Source organism: Somniosus microcephalus, unplaced genomic scaffold (genome assembly GCF_052327205.1).
Source record: "Somniosus microcephalus isolate GS21.2 unplaced genomic scaffold, FLI_Smic_1.0 unresolved_chr2, whole genome shotgun sequence".
Classification (NCBI taxonomy): Eukaryota; Metazoa; Chordata; class Chondrichthyes; order Squaliformes; family Somniosidae; genus Somniosus; species Somniosus microcephalus.
Genome location: NW_028225180.1, coordinates 41718075 through 41741276, shown reverse-complemented (window position 1 = coordinate 41741276; position 23202 = coordinate 41718075). Strand labels below are relative to the sequence as shown.

The 23202-nt window shown below is 47.2% G+C and overlaps 3 pseudogenes; 1 reads left to right on the top strand and 2 right to left on the bottom strand.

Moving 5' to 3' along the window:
- Positions 1–1186: 1186 nt before the first annotated feature.
- Positions 1187–8703, bottom strand: LOC147092567 (uncharacterized; annotated as a pseudogene).
- A 2262-nt stretch (positions 8704–10965) lies between these two features.
- On the top strand, positions 10966–12014 carry LOC147092566 (uncharacterized; annotated as a pseudogene).
- A 4386-nt stretch (positions 12015–16400) lies between these two features.
- On the bottom strand, positions 16401–22762 carry LOC147092565 (beta-1,3-galactosyl-O-glycosyl-glycoprotein beta-1,6-N-acetylglucosaminyltransferase 3-like; annotated as a pseudogene).
- Between the last annotated feature and the right edge of the window lie 440 nt (positions 22763–23202).

Below are 23202 nucleotides of genomic sequence, written 5' to 3'. Positions count from 1 at the left end.
TCACCTCGTTAATTAGTACGCTTTGCCAGTCTGGTTGTTACAAAACTCACGGCAGCTGTCAGCCACAACAGTATAAAACTGCCCGAAATAGTGAGGAGTAAAATGCAAGATTTCCTTCAGTTCTCTGTCTCTGCATCGCTCTGATTCTCACTACTGTGTTCTCGGAGTATCCTGCAGTCTCTATTGGCCACTAAAATATGTCGGGCGGTTAAAGAATTAAACAAGACAATTAACGTGAAAGGAAGCCAAACAACCCATGCGCTCTGAAACCAGACGAAGGCTACACCTGCAGGTGAGGAAAAAAATGTCACACTTGACCCGCAGCTCCACTGCACATTGTTAATTATTTGCTGAGATTTATATGCAAACAAAAAGTGAATATCCTTGAAACAACTCAAAACAGAGAACGTTGTTATAACAACGGCCGCAGATCACACAGTCCAATAACTTGTTTTAAACTTCTGGTAGCAGAGAGCTAGAAATCGGTCAAATGTGAAGGAGATGGTGAACCAAACGGACAAATCGAAGGTGATAATACCCATGTATAGAATGACCCTACACACAGGAGTGTGGGACAGGAATGAAAGTGGAAAGTGATAACTGAAAACATGTTAAACTATTACATTGATGATCAGGACCAGTAGATCTGCTGTTGCCAGAGATACACTTGGAAAGGCCGCATTTTCCTCGGGAGAGAATGACCATTGTCACCAAGTTCGCTGGAAGAATGAGAGAGGAGAGAAATAATGTTCCAGTATCTGATTGAAATATATATGGAGATACATGGGGAGAGCATTTTACTCGATTCAGTATGATCATCGACACGGAGCAGTGTGAGAACAGGATTAGTACTGGAGCCATTACCTGGGAAACCCGCACACACATTTTAATGAGCTGCTGCAGTGCTCACTCTGCACGGGGTGACAAGACTGTCCGGAAATCCTCTAAAAAATATTGTATTGGAGCTTCAAAGAGCATTGTAACATCGTTGACCTGATCATATTTTGGGGAACACGGAAATGTGGACAGGCTGTTCACTAGTAGGTCCAGTCACTACTGACTATGTAATGCTGACATCGGAGAATGCGTTACTTATCCAACAGCTAATAATAAGAAGGACACAATGAACACCGATTAACACTGGGAATAACGATTGCTGCAAGAATCGGGTAGTAAAAATCTTTGATCAGCAGAATAGTTGGTCGCCCCATTTTCTGTGAGAATTGATGAATTCTATCAAAGCTAAAGACTGACTGGCGTATGGCTGAGGCAATGGAAGGGAACCTATATTTATCCACACATCAATCCTACAGGGAGTCAATCAGGTTAAGTCATAATTAGCATTTGTTACAGTCACGTAATAAATAGACTAAGGCAAGTTGTTTTTATTGTCTGATACGTCACATTAAGAGAAATGTTTGAATTTGTTATTGGAAATGTTCAAAAAAACATTATTTGCAAGTAAAAAATGTAATCTCGCAGTACTGGTGCTAACCCTCTTCCCACTGGAGTAGTGAAGGCAGCTCCTCTTGCACTTCACACCCTGACACTGCGCTTGACTCAATCCTAGTGCTCCAACTCATCCAGAACAGGTGGTGAACCAAAATTCCATTGTTGGTGATGACCTCAATCCTGCAGCACTAAAAGTAACGGTGTTCCTCCTGTAGTTGTAGTGCACCAACACTTAGATTAGAGGTGACCGTGCTACTCCTGTACTAGTGGAACCACTACACTTACACTAGTGGAGAATGGGAACCTTCAGTGCAGGTGGCAATCTACATTTACAGAATCACAGAATCACAGAATCTACAGTGCAGATAGAGGCCATTTCGGCCCATCGAGCCTGCACCGACACATATCCCACCCTATCCCCGTAACCCCACGTATTTAATCCCCTAACACTAAGGGTCAATTTACAAGAGAGGTGAACGTCCGCCACTTAAAATAATGGTGAATGTGATCGCCCGGGACTGATGGTTCCATAAACTTTCATCAGTGGTGATATTGCTTCCAATACACTAGCAGTACCCCTCCACATAAACGAGTTGTGACCCTGCGCCTCTGGTAATTTTGTGCCTACAGTTATGCCAGAGGTGACAATGCTCTTTCACTGCTTTAGCTGATCCTATTCCTGTTCGAGGCCCCACTCTTCTTGCACTGACGGTGACGCAACTACTGCACTAATGGCGAGGACTTTACATTTACAGCACTGGTGGAACACCTACTGCTGGAACACAAGTACTGACCAGTTTTGCAGCAATGGTGGTAAAGGTACTGCTTGGACAGAATTAATGATCAGTTTTGCAGTACTGGTGGTACATGCACTGGGAGACACAATTAAGAACATAAGCAATAGTAGCAGTGGTAGACCCATCGGCCCTTGGAGCCTGCTCCGCCATTCAGTAATGTCATGACTGATCTTCTACCTCAGCTCCAACTTCCCGCCCGATCACCATATACCATGATTCAATAGTATCCAAAAATCTATCGATCGCTGTCTTCAATACGCTCAACAACTGAACATTCACAGCCCTCTGGTGTGAAAAATTGCAAAGGTTCACCACACTTTGAGTGAAGAAATGTCTCCTGCTCTCATTTCTATATGGGTGATCACCTATTCTGAGACAGTGATGCCTAATTCTAGACTTCCCAGACAGGGGAAACATCCTCCCAGCATCTACCCTGTCAAGCCCTTTAAGAATTACATACGTTTCAATGAGATCACCTCTCATTCTTCTAACACTGGGGAATATATGTCTTGGTCTACTCAATATCTCCTCATAGGACATCCCAGGATTCAGTCTATTATACCTTCGTTGCACTCCCTCTAACTTAAGTATATCATTCTTTAGATAAGGATACCAAAACTGTGCACAGTACTCCAGGTGTGGTCTCACCAGGGCCCTAAATAATTGCAGTAATACTTCTCTAATCTAATACTCCAAACCGCTTGAAATAAAGGCTGATATACAATTTGCTTTCATAATTGCTTACTGTAACTGCTTGTAAATTTTCAGTGATTTGTTTACAAGGGCACTCGAAACTCTCTGAACACCAACATTTCACAATCTATCGCCATTTAAAAATATTCAGCTTTTCTATTTTTCCTAGCAAAGTGGATAACTTCATATTTCTCCAAGTTAAATTTCATCTGCCATGGTCTTGCCCACTCATTTAACATTTCTATATCCCTTTGCAGCCTCTGTGCCTCATCCTCACAACCTACTTCCCAGCTGATATACCTATCAATTCATCCAATGAAAAGCGACGAGTTAAGAAAGTAACTATAGGTTTTTATTGGCTAAATAACAGAGCCCACCCTCGTGGGTGATCGGATACAACAAGGAGGAATACCAGCCAGTCGACCACCTTTATACCTGGGCAGGTAGGTGGAGCCATGGGCGGAGTCAGCAGTGTTCAGCCCAGGTATAACAGCGTGACAAGAGGCGACCTCGTATAGTGATACAACAGTGTGAACAGTGATAACGATATAACAGTGATAACTATAGTGTAACGATAGTGAACGACAAAAGTGATTTACCACACCAGCCTAACGTTGTAACGTCAGCAAACTTGGATACATTAAATTCTGTCCCCTCATCTAAGTCCTTAAAATAGATTGTAAAAATCTGAGGCCCAAGCACTGATCCTTTTGGTACCACATTAGTTACAGACAGCCATCCCGATAATGAACCATTGATTTCTAATATCTGCTTACTGTCCTTTTACAAATCCTCAATCCATGCTAATGTGGTAAAACCACCAAGGAACTCCTGTACAAGTGAATAACTGTGTTTAAAGCAATCTTACAGCACCGAGGTCCGTTTGCTGAGAGTAAACAAACTTTCTGTAAAAGCCCTGAAATAACGCGATGGCGTCATCGCGTTGGTCACGTGGTGCCCCGAGTGGCGGGAAACGTGACGACGTCATGACGTCAGAGGTGGGCGGTTCTAAGTTGAGTCTTCGTGGAACTAGCTACTGTACAGACCTGTTTGTGATTTCTCCTGCATATTTTTTTTTGTTCATCAGTTTAATTAAATTCGGTTAATTTACTGAACTGACTCGACCTCAGTGATTTAGACAGGAATCCACAGATTCCTACATTGGTGACACGGAAGCTTCGTGGACGATTTTTGCGGAGGCAAGCTCAAGAACAAGATGGATGTAAATGCAGCGAGTTTGAAGCTCCCTCAATTTTGGGAATTCAAGCGGAGGCTCAGTTCCAACTGTGATACATAGAGCTGGATTGGACCCGTTACCTTTATGTGGTCTCCGCACTGGACAGCTTGATCGCTTCCTGCATTATCAGCCTGCTGGAGACCCCGCCCGTGGAAAACAAGTATGAAATGCTCAAGGCGCGCCTCATTCAAGTATTTGGTCTCACAAAGGCGGAACGCGCACGTCGTTTGCTTGCACTCCCCGGGTTAGGCGATGCTAAGCTTTCTGAGTTGATGAGCCACATGCTCACCCTCCTCGGTTCTGAACTGCAGTGTATTATATTTCGCGAACTGTTTCTGAGTCATCTTCCTGCACAGATACAAGCGGCCCTGGCCAGTTGGACAACTACGGACGTGTGGCGCTCGCGGCCGAAGCCGACCCCATTTACGCGGTGATACAACAGCATTGTGCCACCTCGATGCGCCCCGCCTCCAAGAACCCTGCCTCGGCACCTCCACAGACTGGCTTTTGCAACTATCATGCCCGTTTCGGTCAGAAAGCCAGATGCTGCCGGCCAGCGTATAAATTCGTGCCATCGGCACCGCGAAAGCAGCAACATCGATTGCAAGACCAGAAGGGCAGCCTCAAGGTCGGTTTCACCTCCACAATGACAGTTGGTGATGCCGGGAAATTGTTGTACATCACCGACTCCATTTCGGGCCGGCGGTTCTTATGTGACACGGGCGCTCAGAGCTGCATGCTCCCCGCTTTGATCATCGATGTCCATTCTGGGCGGTGCGGTCCTCCACTACAGGCTGCCAATGGCAGCACCCTCCGTATGTACGGGAAATGATGTATCCGTTTGTGTCTCGGCAGCCAACTCTTCCACTGGGAGTTTATCACTGCCACGATACCACTGGCAATGCTCGGTGCCGATTTATTCTGCGTGCATGACCTACTGGTCGACGTTTGTCATTGCAGCCTGATCCATGCCGCCTCACGAGCCCCCATCCCCTGTTTTCGGGGTTACGGCGCGACCCACGCAGTTGCCAGCACCGAGTCGCCGCCAGACGAGTTCGCCGGCCTGCTCAAGGCGTTTCCGAAGCTCACTCGACCCACTTTCTCTGCGGCGACTGCCAAACACGGTGTTGAACACCACATCACGACGACCGGCCCCCCGGTTTACGCCCAGGCTCAGCAATTAGAGTCCAGTAAACTCGAGGCCGCAAAGGCGGAGTTCGCCACTATGGAGCAGTTGGGCATCGTTCGCCGCTCCGATAGCCCATGGTCATCTCCACTACACATTGTGCCAAAGCTCGGCAGTGGGTGGTGGCCCTGTGGTGATTATCGGCGCCTTAACGAGGTCACGACTCTGGACCAGTAACCGATACCGTATATTCAAGACTTTTCCGCCCATTTGGCTGGCATGTCGTGGTTCTCCAAGATCTTCCTCGTCCGCGGGTATCACCAGGTGCCCGTCCACCCTCAGGATGTCCAGAAAACGGCGGTCATTACCCCGTTTAGCCTCTTTGAATTTTTACGGATGCCTTTTGGACTTTCAAATGCGGCGCAGGCATTCCAACGCCTCATGGATTCGGTGCGCTGGGATCTCAAATTCCTCTTTGTATTGCTCAATGATATCTTCGTCGCCAGCGCATCAGAGGAGGAGCACCCACGTCACCTGCGCTTCCTTTTCCGCCATCTCCAGGAGCATGGCCTCATCATCAAACCAAACAAATGCCAATTTGGACTGATGGTGTGGAGATGCCGGGGTTGGACTGGGGACTGGGGTGGACAAATGTAAGAAGTCACACAACACCAGGTTATAGTCCAACAGCTTTATTTGAAATCACAAGCTTTCGGAGCGCTGCTCCTTCGTCAGGTGAAGTGGAGAAATGCATAAAGACACAGCTTATATAGTCAGAGAATCATGTCAGATGTTTACAGGTAATGTTTCCAACTGCCATTTATCACACATTGGCAGAGAGATAGTCACAGCAATCAAAGGTGTGAATGGTGTCCAAACAGGTCAGTCAGGAAAGCATTACATCAAAGAACAATGAGGTGGGTTCACAAGGGGTCAAATATTGCAGATGCTGGCGTCTGTATGAAAAACAAAAAAACAGACAAAAAAACATTTTTTTTGCAGGAAATCACAACAGGTCCGGCCGCATCTGTGTAGAGAGAACAAGCCAATGTCGACTCGAGTCTGGATGACCCTGCGTCAGGTAGGGTTACATGTAGCGTGACATGAACCCAAGATCTCGGTTGAGGCCGTCCTCATGGGTGCGGAACTTGGCTATCAGTTTCTGCTCGACGATTTTGCGTTGTCGTGTGTCTCGAAGGCCGCCTTGGAGAATGCTTACCCGAAGATCGGAGGTTGAATGTCCTTGACATCTGAAGTGTTCCCCGACTGGTAGGGAACACTCCTGCCTGGGGATTGTTGTGCGGTGCCCGTTCATCCGTTGTTGCAGTGTCTGCATGGTCTCGCCGATGTACCATGCTCCGCGGCATCCTTTCCTGCAATGTATGATGTAGACAACGTTGGCCGAATCACATGAGTATGTACCATGTATCTGGTGGGTGGTGTCCTCACGTTTGATGATGGTATCTGTGTTGATGATGTGGCATGTCTTCCAGAGGTTGCTGTGGCAGGCTTGTGTGGTGTCGTGGTCGCTGTTCTTCTGAAAGCTGGGTAATTTGCTGCGAACGATGGTCTGTTTGAGGTTAGGCGGCTGTTTGAAAGCGAGTAGTGGAGGCGTGGTGATGGCCTTAGCGAGGTGTTCGTCGTCATCAATGACATGTTGAAGGCTGCGAAGAACATGGCGTAGTTTCTCTGCTCCGGGGAAGTACTGGATGACGAAGGGTACTCTGTTGGTTGTGTCCCGTGTTTGTCTTCTGAGGAGGTCTATGCGATTATCCGCTGTGGCCCGTCGGAACTGTTGATTGATGAGTAGAGCGTCATTCCCGTTCTTACAAGGGCGCCTTTCAGTATCTGTAGGTGTCCATCGCGTTCCTCCTCGTCTGAGCAGATCCTGTGTATTCGCAGGGCTTGTCCATAGGGGATGGCTTCTTTAACGTGGTTGGGGTGGAAGCTGGAGAAGTGAAGCATCGTGAGGTTGTCCATGGGCTTGCGGTAGAGTGAAGTGCTGAGATGTCCGTCTTTGATGGAGATTCGTGTGTCCAGGAACGAAACCGAAACTGAGGAGTAGTCCATGGTGAGTTTGATGGTGGGGTGGAACTTGTTGATGTTATCGTGTAGTCTTTTCAGTGATTCTTCGCCGTGGGTCCATAGGAAGAAAATGTCATCGATGTATCTGGTGTATAGCATTGGTTGGAGATTCTGTGCAGCGAAGAATTCTTGCTCGATCTTGTGCATGAAGATGTTTGCGTATTGGGGTGCGAATTTGGTCCGCATGGCTGTTCCGTGTGTTTGGGTAAAGAACTGGTTGTCGAAGGTGAAGACATTGTGGTCAAGGATGAAGCGGATGAGTTGTAGGATGGCGTCTGGAGATTGGCTGTTGTTGGTGTTGAGTAGTGAGGCTGTCGCAGCGATGCCGTCATCGTGGGGATACTGGTGTCGAGTGCCGAGATGTCCATCGTGGTGAGGAGTGTTCCTGGGTCAACTGGTCCGTGGGTGCTGAGTTTATGTAAGAAGTCTGTAGTGTCGCGACAGAAGCTGGGGGTTCCCTGTACGATGGGTTTCAGGATGCACTCGACATATCCAGAGAGGTTCTCACACAGGGTTCCGTTGCCAGATTCGATAGGATGTCCGGGTGTGTTGGCTTTGTGTATCTTTGGGAGGCAGTAGAAGTCTCCCACGTGGGGAGTACGTGGGATAAGAGCGCGTAGGATGCTTTGAAGGTCTGGATCGAAGGTCTTGATCAGTCTGTTGAGTTGGCGGGTTTGTTCTTTGGTCGGATCTGCGGGTAACTGTCTGTAATGTTCCTGGTTGTCCAGTTGTCGGTATAGTTCTTTGCAATAGTCCGTTCTGTTCTGTATGACGGTGGCGCCTCCTTTGTCTACTGGTTTGATGAAGATGTTGCGGTTGGTCTTGAGAGCATGGAAGGCATTGCGTTGTTCTCGGGTGACATTCTGGACTGTCTTGTGAGTGTGGCTGATGAATCTGGCGTTGATGCCTCTCCTGACAGCTTGAGCATACATGTCAAGCTTAGGGCAGCGACCCTCCGGAGGGGTCCAATTTGACTCTTTTTTCTTCAGTTGCTGCACTGTGGATCCCTCTGTCTACTGGTCCGGATCATTGATTGTCTCATTGGGTTCGCTGCTGACATCTTGGGATTTGTGGATGAATTCCTGGAGCCTCATTCTCCTGATGAAATCCTCTCTGTCTGCCGCGAGACCGATGGGATCCATTTTGGTGGTGCGGCAGAGATTGATCCCTCGGTTGAGAACTTGAATTTCGTCTGGTTGGAGGGTGTGGTCGGACAGGTTGACGATGGATTTCCCTGTGGTTTCAACCGTGGTACCGGGGGAGGCTTGTTTGCTGCTGCTGGTGATGCCGAGTTTCTCAAGCATCCTGTTCTTGGTGTGATGCAGGTAGTGTAGTTCTGTTGCCTTGTTTGTTTGGCGGTGTCTCGTAGCTGGTCTGCTGTGTCCTGCGCACAGGCTGAGAACATGGACTCCATCTCGGTTTCGAGGTTGCGGCATAGAGCTGGTGTACGAGATGGTTGAGGAGTGTCCGAAAGTTACGACAGCAGAGTCTCTCAGCGTAGTCTGTGTTGTAGGTCGATTGAGTGGTTTCGTGATCTTTAGTCCTTTCGGGATCTTGTCTGCTTTCTTGCATCTCTGTAGAAACTTGATGTCTGTGTCGATATGCGCGATCTTCTTGGAGATCCTCTCCATTTTGAGCCGGCAGTTTGTGGTGTCGATAGTAGCCATGCTGTGGAGAGCCGGAGTTGGACTGTGGTGGACAAATGTAAGAAGTCACACAGCACCAGGTTATAGTCCAACAGTTTTATTTGAAATCACCTCAACCGAGATCTTGGGCTCATATCACGCTACATGAAACCCCACCTGATGCAGGGTCATCCAGACTCGAGTCAACATTGGCTTGTTCTCTCTACACAGATGCGGCCGGGCCTGCTGTGATTTCCAGCAAAAAAAATGTTTTTTGTCTGTTTTTTGGTTTTTCATACAGACCCCAGCATCTGCAATATTTGACCCCTTGTGACCCCACCTCATTGTTCTTTGATGTAATGTTTTCCTGACTGACCTGTTTGGACACCATTCTCACCTTTGACTGCTGTGATTATCTCTCTGCCAATGTGTGATAAATGGCAGTTGGAAACATTACCTGTAAACATCTGACATGATTCTGTGACTATATAAGGTGTGTCTTTATGCATTTCTCCACTTCCCCTGATGAAGGAGCAGTGCTCTGAAAGCTTGTGATTTCAAATAAATCTGTTGAACTATAACCTGGTGTTGTGTGACTTCTTACATTTGTCCACGCCAGTCCAAATCCGGCATCTCCACACCATGGCTACTATCGACACCACAAACTGCCGGCTCAAAATGGAGAGGATCTCCATGAAGATCGCGCATATCGACACAAACATCAAGTTTCTACAGAGATGCAAGAAAGCAGAGAAGATCCCGAAAGGACTACAGATGACGAACCCACTCAAGTCGACCTACCACATAGACTACGCTGAGAGACTCTGCCATCGTACCTCTCGCACACTCCTCAACCATCTCGTACACCATCTCTACAGCAGACACCGCAACCTCGAAACCGAGATGGAGTCCATGTTCTCAGACTGTGCTCAGGACACAGCAGACCAGCTACGAGACACCACCAAACAAACAAGGCAACGGAGCTACGCTACCTACATGCACACCAAGAACAGGAATCTTGAGAAACACGGCATCACCAGCAGCAGCAACCAAGCCTCCCCCTGTACCACGGATGAAACCACAGGGAAATCCATCGTCAACCTGTCCGACCACACCCTTCAACCAGACGAAATTTAAGTTCTCAGCCGAGGGCTCAATTTCTGCCTCACCACCAAAATGGACCCCATCGGTCTTGCAGCAGACACAGAGGAATTCATCAGGTGAATGAGGCTCCGGGAATTCTTCCACAAATTCCATGATGTCAGCAGCGAACCCAATGAGACAATCAATGAACCGGAACAGCAGACAGAGGGATCCACAGTGCAGCAACCGAAGAAGAAAGAGTCAAATTGGACCCCTCCGGAGGGTCGCTGCCCTAAGCTTGACATGTATGCTCAAGCTGTCAGGAGATGCATCAATGCCAGATTCATCAGCCGCACTCACACGACAGTCCAGAATGTCACCTGAGAACAACGCAATGCCATCCACGCTCTCAAGAACAACCGCAACATCGTCATCAAACCAGCAGACAAAGGAGGCGCCATTGTCATACAGAATAGAACAGACTATTGCAGAGAAGTATACCGACAACTGGACAACCAGGAACAATACAGACATTTACCCACAGATCCGACCAAAGAACACACCCGCCAACACAACAGACTGATCAAGACCTTCGATCCAGAACTTCAAAGCATCCTACATGCTCTCATCCCAAGTACTCCCCGCGTAGGAGACTGCCACTGCCTCCCAAAGATACACAAAGCCAACACACCCGGACGTCCTATCGAATCTGGCAACGGAACCCTGTGTGAGAACCTCTCTGGATATGTCGAGGGCATCCTGAAACCCATCGTACAGGGAACCCCCAGCTTCTGTCGCGACACTACAGACTTCTTACAGAAACTCAGCACCCACGGACCAGTTGAACCAAGAACACTCCTCGCCACGATGGACGTCTAGGCACTCTACACCAGTATCCCACACGATGATGGCATCGCTGCGACAGCCTCAGTGCTCAACACCAACAATATCCAAACTCCAGACGCCTTCCTACAACTCATCCACTTCAACCTTGACCACAATGTCTTCACCTTCGACAACCAGTTCTTTACCCAAGCACACGGAACAGCCATGGGGACCAAATTCGCACCCCAATACGCAAACATCTTCATGCACAAGTTCGAGCAAGAATTCTTCGCTGCACAGGATCTCCAACCAACACTGTACACCAGATGCATCGACGACATTTTCGTCCTATGGATCCACGGCGAAGAATCACTGAAAAGACTACACGATAACATCAACAAGTTCCATCCCACCATCAAACTCATCATGGACTACTCCTCAGAATCGGTTTCATTCCTGGACACACGAATCTCCATCAAAGACGGACACCTCAGCACTTCACTCTACCGCAAGCCCACAGACAACCTCACGATGCTTCACTTCTCCAGCTTCCACCCCAACCACGTTAAAGCAGCCATCCCCTATGGACAAGCCCTGCGAATACACAGGATCTGCTCAGACGAGGAGGAACGCGATGGACACCTACAGGCACAGAAAGACGCCCTTGTAAGAACGGGATATGATGCTCGACTCGTCGAACGACAGTTCCGACGGGCCACAGTGAAAAATCGCATAGACCTCCTCAGAAGACAAACACGGGACACAACCAACAGAGTTTCATTCGTCATCCACTACTTCCCCAGAGCGGAGAAACTACGCCATGTTCTTCGCAGCCTTCAACATGTCATTGATGACGATGAACACCTCGCTAAGGCCATCCCCACGCCTCCACTACTCGCTTTCAAAGAGCCGCCTAACCTCAAACAGACCATCGTTCACAGCAAATTACCCAGCTTTCAGGAGAACTGCGACCACGACACCACACAACCCTGCCACAGCAAACTCAGCAAGACATGCCAGATTATCAACACAGATACCATCATCACACGTGAGGACACCACCCACCAGGTACATGGTACATACTCATGTGATCGGCCAACGTTGTCTACCTCATACGTTGCAGGAAAGGATGCCCTGGAGCATGGTACATCAGCGAGACCATGCAGACACTACGACAACAAATGGACGGACACTGTGCAACAATCACCAGGCAGGATTGTTCCCTTCCAGTCGGGGAACACTTCAGCAGTCAAGGACATTCAGCCTCCGATCTTCGGGTAAGCATTCTCCAAGGCGGCCTTCGAGACACACGACAACGCAAAATCGTCGAGCAGAAACTGATAGCCAAGTTCCGCACCCATGAGGACGGCCTCAACTGAGATCTTGTGTTCATGTCACGCTACATGTAACCCCACCTGATGCAGGGTCATCCAGACTCGAGTCGACATTGGCTTGTTCCGTCTACACAGATGCGGCCGGACCTGCTGTGATTTCCAGCAAAAAAAATGTTTTTTGTCTGTTTTTTTGTTTTTCATACAGACCTCAGCATCTGCAATATTTGACCCCTTGTGACCCCACCTCATTGTTCTTTGATGAAATGTTTTCCTGACTCACCTGTTTGGACACCATTCACACCTTTGATTGCTGTGATTATCTCTCTGCCAAGGTGTGATAAATGGCAGTTGGAAACATTACCTGTAAACATCTGAAATGGTTCTCTGACTATATAAGCTGTGCCTTTATGCATTTCTCCACTTCACCTGACGAAGGAGCAGCCCGCCGAAAGCTTTTGATTTCAAATAAAGCTGTTGGACTATAAACTGGTGTTGTGTGACTTCTTAAACTTGGACTGATGCAGATCGAATTTTGGGCCACCGCATCACCGCGGAAGGGGCACTGCCACTCAGGGCGAAAGTGGCAGCCGTCGCTGCATTCCCGTGGCGCAATCCGTCAAGGCGCTCCAAGAATTCCTTGGCATGGTAAACTTCTACCACCGCTTTGTCCCCCGGGCCACCCAGCTCATGCGGCCGCTCTATGAGGCACTCTGAGGCAAACCGGGGAAAGAACTGGTAATCTGGTCGTCGGTAATGAACCATGCTTTTGGGGACATGAAGGAGGCCCTCGCCAATGCGATGATGTTAGCGCACCTGCTGCCTGGCACCAGAATCGCGCTCATGATCGATGCATCAGACTATGCCATCGGCGCCATGCAAGAGCAATGGGTCGATGGAGCATGGCAACCGCTGGCGTTTTTTAGCCACCAGTTACGTAGTAATGAACGTATCGATAACACATTTGACCGAGAGCTGTTGGAGTTGTTCCTGGCCATTCGCCACATTCGTTTTTTACTGGAGGGCGCCAATTTGTCACTTTCATCGATCACAAAGCCCTGACATTTGCCATGGCCAAGACGAGTGATCCGTGGTCAGCCCGAAAGCAGTGGCAACTCACTTTCATCTCCGAGTTTACCTCCGACATCCGGCATGTGGCCGGCAAGGACAACGTGGTTGCTGACTGCCTCTCGTGTGCGGCCGTCCAGGCCGTCCAACTGGGCCTCGAATATTCACTAATAGCGGTCGACCAAGCGGATGATCCAGAGACACACATTTTCCGTTCTGATCCTTCTGGCCTGCGGCCAGTGGACGTACTTTTCCACTCCGACGGCACATCCTTGCTCTGCAATGTCTCCCTGGGAGACCCACGCCCATTAGTTCAATCATCCTGGCGCAGGAAAGTCTTCGCTATCATGCACAACCTCGCCCACCCGGGGGTACGGGCTTCACAGAATTTGTTAGCATCCAAGTTTGACTGGAGGGGAATGCTAAAAGTTGTGCATGACTGGGCCAACACCTGTGTCGTGTGCCAGAGAGCGAAGGTGCAGCCCCACGTTAAAGCCCCTGTCGCCGTTTTCGAGTTACCGGAGCGGCGTTTCGATCATATTCATTATGACCTCATGGGCCCACTACCACCATCACAAGGGTTCACGCATCTGCTAACGATTGTCGACCATACCACCAGATGGCCGGAAGCCATTACATTGATGTCCACCACCTCCCCGGACGTTGCCCGGGCTTTCCTTTCATATTGGATTGCCCGTTTCGGCGTGCCATCGGACATTTCCTCGGACCGCGGGCCGCAGTTCTCCTCTGCTTTGTGGACTGCCGTGGCTTCAGAATTAGGCACCAAGATCCATTACACCACAGCTTATCAGCCGCAGGCCAACGGGTTATGCGAACGCTTCCATCGTTCTCTGAAGGCATCGCTGCGGGCTACCCTGCAAGGGACCGTGTGGATGGACAAGTTATCATGGATAATTCTCGGGTTGCGCACGGCATCTAAGGAACACCTGCAGGCGTCGGCCGCCGAACTGGTCTACGGCCAACCGCTCAGGGTCCCGGGCGAGTTTCTCCCATCGCCGACATGCCCCTGGACTGCTACTGCACAACTGGAGGCTCACCGAGCCGCGGCGCATGCTTTCCGGCCAATTCCAACTTCACAGCATGGACTGCCTGCATCGCATATCCTGCCAATGCTCATTAGGGCTAAATACGTTTTAGTCCGGCACGATGCCCACCGCCACCCCCTCATGCCTCCCTATATGGGCCCCTTACGGGTGCTGAAGGCAGGCGCCAAGAGTTTTCTGGTGGACGTCGGTGGGATGCCCGACTACATTTCCATGGACCTCGACCAGCCGGCCAAAGCAGCGCAACCGTCGCGTCGTGGGCAACCGCCCGCGGCTGCTTCGCTTGGCCCATCTGCCCCACAGCCCAGCTCCTCTACTGCACCATCCATTCCTCTCCGGGAATATCGGAGTCATTCCAACAGGATTGTCCGACCTCCTCTGTGATTGACTTTGATGATTAAAGACACTTATGGGGAGGCGCATGTGGTAAAACCACCAAGGAACTACTTAACAAGTGAATAACTGTCTTTAAAGCAATGTTACAGCACCTAGGTCCGTTTGCTGAGAGTAAGCAAGCTTTGTGTGAAAACCCTGAAATAACGTGATGACGGCATCACGTTGGTCACGTGGTGCCCCGTGTGGCGGGAAACGTGACGACGTCATGACGTCAGAGGTGGGCGGTTCTAAGTTGAGTCCTTGTGGAACTAGATACTGTACACACCGGTTTGTGATTTCTCCTGCATATTTTGTTTTTTTCATCAGTTTAATTAAATTCGGTTTATTTACTGAACGGACTCGGCCTCAGTGATTTAGATAGGACTCCGAAGATTCCTACACTAACGTATTACCGCCAAACCACAAGAGCAAATCTACAGTAATAACCTTTTATGTGGCATCTTATCGACTTCTTTCTTAAAAGCCAAATAAAATACAACCATTGGTTCCCCTTTATCTAACCTGTTAGTTGCAACCTCAAAAACACTATTAGATTCGTCAAACAAGTTTTTCCCTTCAAATTTATCCATGTTGAGTCTGCCTAATCATATTATGATTTTATAAGTTGCCACGCCCCTAATAATAGATTCTAGAAATTTCACAACTATTGATGTCAAACTAACTGGCCTATAGCTCACTGTTTTCTCTCTCCACGCTTTCTTGAATGGCCGGGTTACCTGTGATACATTCCAATCCGTGGGGCCCATTTTTGAATCTAGGGTATTTTGGACGATCACAACCAATGCATCCACTATATCTACAGACACCACTTTGAAAACGCTAGGATGCAGGCCATCAGGTCCAGGGACTTATTCGGCTTTTAAGCCCATCAATATCTCAATTACTATTTAATTACAAACACTAATTTCTTTGAAATCCTCATTCTCATGGGACCACTGGTTTGCCATTATTTCCGGAATGTTGTATTTGTCTTCTTCCATGATGACAGGTGGAAAATATTTGTTTCATGTCTCTGCCATTTCCTTATTTCCCATGATAATGTCTCCTGTATCTGCCTGTCAGCGATGCGCAGTCACATTCCCTAATCTCTTCCATTTACATCCCCATATAAATTTACAATCGGATTCATGTTTTTGCCAGTTTCACTCTGTATGTGAATGCACGTAGCATAAGCTATAATTTAGAAGCACAAATTCAGCTTAAAGCTATGATGTGTTAGCCATTACTGAGATATGTGTACAAACTGGGCATGATTGAGAGCAAAACATTCCAGCTTACAGGATCTTTAGAAAGAATAGGAAACGTAAACAAAATTACAGCAGCAGAAAGAATCAATTTCAGTTAAACATGATCAAGGAGTGGAAGCACTATTCTTAGAGTTAAGGAATAGCAAAGCATGAAATACTCTGGTGTGACTTGTCTGCAGAGCTCCTGATAATAGTGATGTCATAGGATGTATAAGCAGGGAGATCAGGGGAGCATCTAGCCAAAGCAATGAGGTTATAAAGGGAGATTTTAATTTTCACGCAGACTGAGAGAAATGGAACAGCTCAAGAACTAAAATAATAATTTAATCAAATGCATTCAGGACAGTTTCCAAGAATAAAATATCTTTGTATCAAAGCAGGAACAGGTCAATTTGACGGCAAGGGATCTTCTTGAAAATAGCATCCATAACGTGACTGCAAACAAAATTAAGTTTGAGAGTTAGAAGACCGTGTATTTAATCAGTGGCTACATTTAATTAAGGCAAACTTCTAATCAATTGGAATTTAATTGGCCACAGGAAACTTAACTTCACATTAATAGGTAAAACTGAAGACAAACAGATACAACTATTAAAATACGTATTTGCTACGATACAACAGGCAGCACATGCCCAAAGGCATATATCCACTTATGTGGTTAAGTTACCACGGCCACAAAATGAGGCAACAGAGAGTATCAAGCTGAAAAAATCAGTTTCACAAATGGAGTGAGGAGTGAAAATTCAGCATTTTGTGAGCGCTATTAAAAGCAACAAAGGGATGTAAAAATATAATAAGAGGTGAAAAAAATGGAAAACGGAATATCAAATCTAACAGAAAATTATTTCTATGAATATATTAAGAGAAAAAGAGTGGTAAAATAGATAGTGGGCTCTAAAAAACAGATTCAAGCAGGATTATAATTCATAATGAGAAATAGCAGACTTGTTAAATGGGTATTCTGCATCAGATTTACAGTGGATGAAGACAGCAAAATACCAGGCATACAAAGCAACCTAAAATAACTGATGGGGAGGAACATAGTGGATGTAATAGAAGTAAAACGGTAACGAAGAACATAATGTAATTTATGATACACAAATCAGCAGGAGTTGATGGATTCCATCCCATAGTACTAAAATAAATAGCTGAGGAAATTGCAGCAATGCGACATACATTTCCAAAGCCCCAAAGTTAGGGACTGTTCCTTTGGTTTGGGAAATTGCAAATGTTACTCCATTATCGAAGATGGGAGGGAAGGAAAATGCAAGAAAATACAGACTGGTCAGTGTAGCGTTAGTTGTTGGAAATTTAGTTCAATCAGTTATCAGAGAAGAGTGACTGAACACTTAGACAAGTATCAGCTCCTCAAATAGAGGCAGCATGAATCGGCGACGGACAGGTCATGTCTGACTAATCCAGCTGATTTTATTGATGTGGCCACTTGCGTGTTGGACAGTGAAGTGTCCATGGAAGATTTCTATATGGACATTCAGAAAGTTCTGTAAAAGAGATTATTAACAATAAACAAAATGAATGGAATGGGAGTTAATCTTGTAACATGGATTTGTAATTGGTTGACAGATGGGAGACAGAGATTAAGGATAAACAAAATGTTCGCTGTTTTGCCAAGTGGTGTTCTGTAGGTATCTGAATTACTGCCTCAGTTTTTAACCATATATATTAGTGGCTTCTATGAAGGAATAGAGAGTTACATATCCAAGTTTGCATGACACTAAGTTAGGAAGTAAAGTACGTTGAGTACATGGAATTAGGAAATTACAAAGGGGCATAAACTGCATAGAGTGGGAAAATCTATAGCAGATAGAGTTGATTGTGATTGATTGTGACACCATCCACTTCGGATCTGGGAAAAAACAAATCGAAATTGAATTCAAAATGAGGACTCGATGCTTCCGTTTTACATAACCTTGGTCAGACCCCATCTCGAGCAGTACTTTCCGTTTTGGGCAGCGAATATCAGGTACAGTGCATATTCACCAGAATTGTACCAATGCTTGCAGAGTTGAATTATGAGGACAGGTTGCACATACCTGGTTTGTATTTCCATGAGTTTAAACGGATGAGAGTAGATCCTATCTAAATATTTAAGTCATACATGGATTCCATAGGGTAGATACAGACAAACTATTTCCTCTAATAAGGAAATGCAGAACAAGAGGGCATCATCCTTGAATTAGATCTGGGCCATTTAGGAATGAGATTCAGAAGCATTATTTCACACAAAGGTTATTGGAAAGCTGGAACTCGCCTAGTCAAAAGGCTGTTGGATGCTGAACAATATAAATTGTGAAGACTTTAATAGGGAGATGTTTCTTTAGGTAATTATGTCAGAGGATGTGGAGCAAAGTTGTGTAAGTGGATTTAAGGTGCAGATTAGTCATGCTATTGAATGGTGGAACAGAATCGAGCTGCTGAATTTTTTAATTTTTTTTATTCATTGATGGGATCTGGCCGTCGCTGGCTGGCTAGGCCTGCATTTTGTGCCAATCCCTAATTGTCCTTGAGAAGATGGTGGTGAGCCGCCTTCTTGAACCGCTGCAGTCCATATGCTGTTAGGAAGGGAGTTCAAGGATTTTGGCCCAGCAACAGTGAAGGAACGGCGATACAGGTCCAAGTCAGGATGGTATGTGTCTTGGAGGGGAACTTGCAGGTGGAGATGTTCCCATGCGTCAGCTGCCCTTGTCCTTCTAAGTGGTAGAGATCGCGCATTTGGAAGGTGCTGTTGGAGGAGCTTTGGCGAGTTGCTGCAGTACATCTTGTAGATGGTAAACATTGCAGCCACAGTGTGCCGGTGGTGGAGGGAATGAATGTTGAATGTGGTGGATGGAGTGCCACTCAAGCGGACTGTTTTATCCTGAATGGTGTCGAGCTTCTTGAGTGTTGTTGGAGTGCACTCATCCAGGCAAGTGGAGAGTATTCCATCACACTCCTGCCTTGTGCCTTGTAGATGGAGGAAAGGCTATGGGGAGTCAGGAGGTGAGACACTCGCTGCAGCATTCCCAGCCTCTGGCCTGCTCTTGTAGCCACAGTGTTTATATGGCTTGTCCAGTTCAGTTTCTGATCAATGGTAACCCCCAGGATGTTGATAGTGGGGGATTCAGCGATGGTAATGCAATTGAATGTCAAGGGGAGATGGTGAGAGTGTCGCTTGCTGGAGCTGGTCATTGCCTGGCACTTGTGTGGTGCGAATGTTACTTGCCACTTGTCAGCCCAAGTCTGAATGTTGTCCAGGTCCTGCTGCATATGGACACGGACTGCATCAGTATCTGACGGGTCCCGAATGGTGCTGAACTGTGTGCAATCATCAGCGAACATCCCCACTTCTGACCTTATGATGGAGGGAAGGTCATTGATGAAACAGCTGAAGATGGTTGGGCCTAGGACACTGCCCTGAGGAACTCCTGCAGTGATGTCATGTGATTGGGATGAATGACCTCCAACAACCACAGACAACTTCCTTTGTGCTAGGTATGATTACAACGAATGAAGAGTATTCCCCTTGATTCCCATTGACTTCAGTTTTGCTAGGGCTCCTTGATGCCACACTCGATCAAATGCTGCCTTGATGTCAAGGGCAGTCACTCTCACCTCCGCTCTTGAGTTCAGCTCTTTTCTCCATGTTTGGACCAAGGCTGTAATGAGGTCAGGAGCTGAGTGGCCCTGGCGGAACGCAAACTGGGCGTCAGTCAGCAGGTTATTGCTGAGTACGTGCCGCTTGATGGCACTGTCGATGACACCTTCCAAAGCTTTGCTGATGATTGAGCGTAGACTGATGGGATGGTAAATCGCTGGGTCGGATTAGTCCTGCTTTTTGTAGACAGGACATGCTTGGGCAATTTTCCACATTGCCGGGTAGATGCCAGTGTTGTAGCTGTACTGGAACAGCTTGGATAGGGGCGCAGCTAGTTCTGGAGCACAAGGCTTCAATACTATTGCCGGAATGTTGTCAGGACCCATGGCCTTTGCAGTATCCAGAGTCTTCAGCCGTTTCTTGACATCACGTGGAGTGAATTGAATTGGCTGAAGACTGGCATCTGTGATGCTGGGGACCGCAGGAGGAGGCCAAGGTGGATCATCCACTCGGCACTTCTGGCTGAAGATATTTGCAAATGATTCAGCCTTGTCTTTTGCACACACGTGCTGGGCTCCACCGTCCTTGAGGATGGGGATATTTTTGGAGCCTCCTGCTCCTGTTAACTGTTTAATTGTCCACCACCACTCACGACTGGATGTGGCAGGACTGCAGAGCTTTGATTTGATCCGATGGTTGTGAGATCGCTTAGCTCACTCTATCGCATGTTGCTTCTGTTGTTTGGCATGCAAGTACTCCTGTGTTGTAGCCACACCAGGTTGACACCTCATTTTTCGGTATGCCTGGTGCTGTTCCCAGCATGCACTCTTGCACTCTTCGTTAAACCAGGGTTGATCTCCCCGCTTGATGGTAATGGTAGAGTGAGGGATATGCCGGGCCATGAGGTTACAGATTGTGTTGCTTCCCCACAGCATCTCATGGATGTCCAGTTTTGAGTTGCCAGATCTGTTTGAAATCTGTCCCATTTAGCACGGTGGTAGTGCCACACAACACGGTGGAGTATATCCTCAACATGAAGACGGGACTTCATCTCCACAAGGACTGTGAGGTGCTCACTTCCACCAATGCTGTCATGGACAAATGCATCTGCAACAGGTAGATTGGTGAGAACGAGATCAAGTAGATTTTTCCCTCTTGTTGGTTCCCTCACCACATGTTGCAGACCCAATCTGGCAGCTATGTCCTTTAGGACTCGGCCAGCTCAGTCAGTTGTCGCGCTACCGAGCCACTCTTGGTGATGGACATTGAAGTCCCGCACCCAGAGGACATTCTGTGCCTTTGCTACTCTCAGTGCTTCTTCCAATTGGTGTTCAACATGAAGGAGTACTGATTCATCAGCTGAGGGAGGGCGGTAGGTAATAATTAGCAGGAGGTTTCCTTGCCCATGTTTGACTTGATGCCATGAGACCTCATGGGGTTCTGCGTCAATGTTGAGGACTCCCAGGTCTACTCCCTCCCAACTGTATAGCACGGTGCCACCACCTCTGGCGGGTGAGTCCTTCCAGTGGGACAGGAGATAACAGGGATGGTGAAGGTGGTGTCTGGGACATTGGTTGTAAGGTATGATTCGGTAATTATGACTATGTCAGGCTGTTGCTAGACTAGTCTGTGGGACAGCTCTCCCAATTTTGGTACAAGCCACCAGATGTTGGTAAGGAGGACTTTGCAGGGTCGACAGGGCTGGGTTTGCCGTTGTCGTTTTTGGACAGGTTCACAAACCTTGTGCTTCACCTTATGTGTAGTGGCTCTACAGTCTGATGATGAGCAAGTTTCAATTCTTCAAATGTCTATTCAGTTACTTATTATTATATTTAATGCAACCGCTACCTCCTGGGTGGTGCAGTCCACGTGGTCAATATGATCTGTGTTGAACAAAGTCAATGTATTGGGGAGAAAGCTACTGATCTACAAGCTTAGGCGACATTGATCAGGGATTGATAACTATACTAGTGCGAGTAAACTGGATGGAAGGAAAACTGGATGCAGTGAGTGATTGAGCGAGTGTGACAGAGGGGGTGAGGGAGGGAGGAGGGAGAGATGGATGGATGGATGGATGGATGGATGGGCGGCTGGATTGATGGGCGAATGGATGGATGGATGGATGGATGAAAAACCAGGATGAATGGATGGATAGATGGATGGATGGATGGATGGATGGATGGATGGATGGATGGATGGATGGATGGATGGATGGAAGGATGACAAACCAGGATGAATGGACGGATAGATGGATGGATGGATGGATGGGCAGATGGATGGATGGATGGATAGACGGATAGATGTAAACCCAGGATGAATGGATGGACACCCGACATGAAACTGGTCCATGTACCTGTTTGTATTCCGGTGGAGGTATTGAGATCATAAAATTTGAGCTGTTAATGGCCAGGAGACTGTTGACTATCTCCCGGTTGCTTTTTATTGGATAGCCTTTTCCACAAATATTGATGAGGTATCTCCACATTACAGAGCTCCGCAGCAGCTTTTCCATGCAGTTCAGATCAGCCTGAACTCTGGACCATGAGGCGTATATCACTGTCTCCGATTTTCCGACTACAAAGAGATCAGTGAAACACTAACCATAACCCTAACCCTAACCCAAGCAATGGCCTGGACTGCCAAGTGAAACGGCTTTGGTGTCTTCCTCTCCACGTGGACACAGTAAACATTCTGAGGAGCGTAAATGCTTCTCAGGAGCCTCTCAAACATGTCGATATTTTCATTGACCACCATAGAATAGGCCAGAGGGAACTCACGTTCCTCAGGAATTAAGGGGAATGTGATGTATTTGCGGATTTTAACAAATGAATCGCAGTCTCGGGTCATTGTTAAGTAATCGCTTTCAGTGAAGGCCTTATATTTGTTTGCGATTGCGATCGAGTTTAAAAGAACCTTTTGAACGGCTTCCAGGTCAGCACTAATTATCTTCCAACAATTTGACAGATCGAGGGATTCATATCGCACATTATAAACTGGTTTTAGTTTAACTGTTGTCTCGTATTATACGAATGGAATTTCTCTCTTGCACAAATATCGACAAACGAATGTTACAGAGAGACTGCACAGGATTGAGCTCAGTATCAGCTGCCTGTATGGACACCGAGCCAAGCTCCTCATGGCCAGGTTTTTTTTAAACCTCATCATCTGATCCAAGTTTCCAGATATAATTCCAAGCTCCTCATGGCCAGGGCTTTTTTAAACCTCATCATCTGATCCAAGTTCTGGATATAGTTCCATCCTCCTCATGGCCAGGGGGGTTTTAAACGTCATCATCTGATCCAAGTTCTGGATATAATTCCAAGCTCCTCATGGCCTGGGTGGTTTTTAATCTTCATCATCTGACCGAAGTTCTGGATATAATGCCAACCTCCTAATGGCCAGGGTGGTTTTAAACCTCACCATCTGATCCAAGTTCTGGATTTAATTCCAAACTCCTCATGGTCAGGGGGGTTTTAAACCTCATCATCTGATCCAAGTTCTGGATATAATTCCTATGCATATTTAAAACTAGAGGAATTGTGAGCTCGAAAAAGTGACTCTCTGCTTCAGGGATTTGA